This window comes from Cottoperca gobio, chromosome 8 (genome assembly GCF_900634415.1).
Source record: "Cottoperca gobio chromosome 8, fCotGob3.1, whole genome shotgun sequence".
Lineage (NCBI taxonomy): Eukaryota > Metazoa > Chordata > Actinopteri > Perciformes > Bovichtidae > Cottoperca > Cottoperca gobio.
The window spans coordinates 19808146-19811084 of record NC_041362.1 but is presented as its reverse complement, the minus strand read 5'-3'; positions in this window follow the sequence as shown (position 1 = coordinate 19811084).

Below are 2939 nucleotides of genomic sequence, written 5' to 3'. Positions count from 1 at the left end.
AACAGCTCTGATCATAAAATGAGTGAAAAGATGAAATTCATGAATGTCTTTGGCTTTATTTGAAATCAACCAGTCAACCCTTAACAGCAGCTTTTGAGCTTCAGAAATCAGGAAGTTGACAAAAGGAACGGATTTCCAAAAAGATTCAACCAAGTTTACCCTCTGAAAGCTGAGCTGAACTGTATTTTCTATTTGCCTTTTTTTTCTCTGTATGATATGAACGCTGCGATGGCATTATTGCCACATCATCGCCACAATGCCATCAGAGCCACAGACCAAACTTGGGCTGCCACTGAAAAGTGAAAAAGCCACATAATGGAGTTGGACCTGAATTCAACGCTGTGATCAACACAATAAAAATAGGAACATTGAAAAGTATCCATACTATTTATATGCAATACAGATAGTTTGAAGCTTGACCTTTGACTCCCATCATCAAACATCCCAAACCTGTTGCTTAAGTGAGTGTGTGCAGATTACAGTCATTGAGTCTGGGGATGCTTTGAATATTTTCTCATGCTAACACAGTGTCCCCTCCATTCCGGGCAAATGGACAAATGATATGCTTCCTGCTTTCTGAGGAGCTGTAAGTTAAAAGTATTTTTCCTTTAGGCCTCATATTATTCAAGCAACTGCTGCTGTCATTACTGGTACTTCTGTTTCTGTTAGTAAAATACCATTACTGGTGACAGACAGATAAGTGGCTGTAAGTACAGCACTGCTGAAGGCTATGAGGTTCCTCACAAGACGGTATCAACCGTTGGGCTCAATGAAGTGGTTGACTTTAGGTTTTTATTCTATAAAATGTATCTTAAAGGGACAGTTTAACCCAAAAACACAAAATGTGTTCTACCTTTAGTGCTTTTTATCTAGATTGTTTTGGTCTGAGTTGCAGAGTGTTGGAGGTATCAGCTGTACAGATGTCTGTCTTCTCTCCAATATAATGGAACCAGATGCACTTTGGTTGTGGGGCTCAAAGCACCAAAAAAGTACATTGGAAAAACTCAACAGTAATGTCTCTTTCAGAAATCATTACGTTGTTACTCAAGATAATCCACAGACCTTGTTATTAGCAGTTTCATGTAGGAACTATTTTCTTTCTACCGTATCACAGCGCAGAAGGAAGCGCGCATCTATTCAGTTAGCTAACATTACAGCTCAGCTGAGGAGGACACCATTAATGCTTACATCTAGCACAAGCAGGTTTCTGAACAATGGCATGGCACCATGAGTAGATGCCCGCTTCCTCTAACGCAATGATTTGATAATACACTTGGCGGGTGTGGTTTGGTAGTAAGAAAATAGTTCCTGCACAAAACTGCTTACAACAAGGTCTGTGGATTATCTTGAGTAACCAGGTTATGATTTTTGGAAAGTATTCTTTTGGCTCATTTAGCCCCAAAAGCCGAGTGCCATCTAGTTCCATTATATTTGAGAAAAAAGGCAGACATCTCTATGGCTGATATCTCCAACACTGGGCAACTCACATAAATACAATCTAGATTGAAACAGTAGATAGCACTGGTTGCACTGTCCTTTTAACAATTTCTTAAAGTAATTAAACATTTGGTTAAGGTTAAGAAAGATTCTTTACGAATAATAAAAAGTCATACATTAGTTTCAGCTTTTGCACTGAACAGTGACATATACCGTGGCATATACAAACGCATCCAATGCGGATGTAATTCCGAGGGATACTGGGCTGCAATCGAGCAAACGCTTAAAAACTGAGTATTAAGTACTAATAACTTGGTATTTTCTTATCCAATGCTCACCCTTACCCTCCATGAGAGGAGGAAAGTTCATGTGAGGCAAAAGTCCAGTCGACAGAGATCATGTGGAGTGTCTTACCTGCATGTAAAGTCTTACTTATGTGAGATTCACAGCCATGAATGTTGTCCAAAGATTATCTCACTTATCCAACAGAAAACTGCTTCAGCATTCCAGAAATGTGGAGCTCTTGGGAAATGAAGGGTTTTTAGAGAGTAGACTAATATAATCAATATATGCAGTAAATAATTGTCACATTTGGCCGCAACTTTACATTTTGGTTCAGTCTCAACGCTCATCAACTCCATTAGTTTCAGCAGGGAGTTGTTTTCATCAAACAAGCATTAATAAAGCACCGTACAGCAGACTGACACAGTTAGCTACGAGCTGAACATAGTGCAGCGTTTAGCAGCCAGATATTGCCCTCAGGAGTTGGTGGAGACCAAAACTGAGCTAAAAGGAGAGTGAACATTGGACATAAATAAAATATAATAAACTTCAACAAATGTACATGTACAGTACGCATTTTTTCATTACATATTCCCAGTTCATAATATGAAATATATTACTGTTTGCATAGCTGCGTTGTCAATGTGGTTATACCTGATTGATTAGCATCTTAAATGTTTTCCATTGAAACAGAGCATGCATACACAATTGGAGTGTAAAAGATTTGCTTACTTTATACACATGTGTCTTTTCTGTCCTCAAACACACACACACACACACACACACACACACACACACGATTCATCAATCTAGATCAATGTATCGATTCAATAAACAAAGATCTAATGTTATCGATGCAAAGTGAAAACATTGATTTTAGCAAATATCATAGTGTTGTCCAAACAATCGAGATAATATTGCATCGTAATAAAACTTGTGATTTACACCACTTTAACACACATACACAGACACACACACACTTAAGTGATGGGCGGCTGTCAGTCCAGGTGCTGTTGGGTTTCTGCTGCTCATCTTTCAGCAAAGGCAGGTGAGGGGTGGAGGGGTTGAGGAGGGGAGGGGGAGGGTTGGGGCGGGGTAAAGGGTCCTAAACCATTATCTTGGGTTGCTCCCAGCTGTTTCCCCCCTAGGAGTGAGGCTCTTCCCCACTTTAGTTATCAACTATGTCGTTAAAAAACAGATCGTGCGGAGGCGAGGAGGCG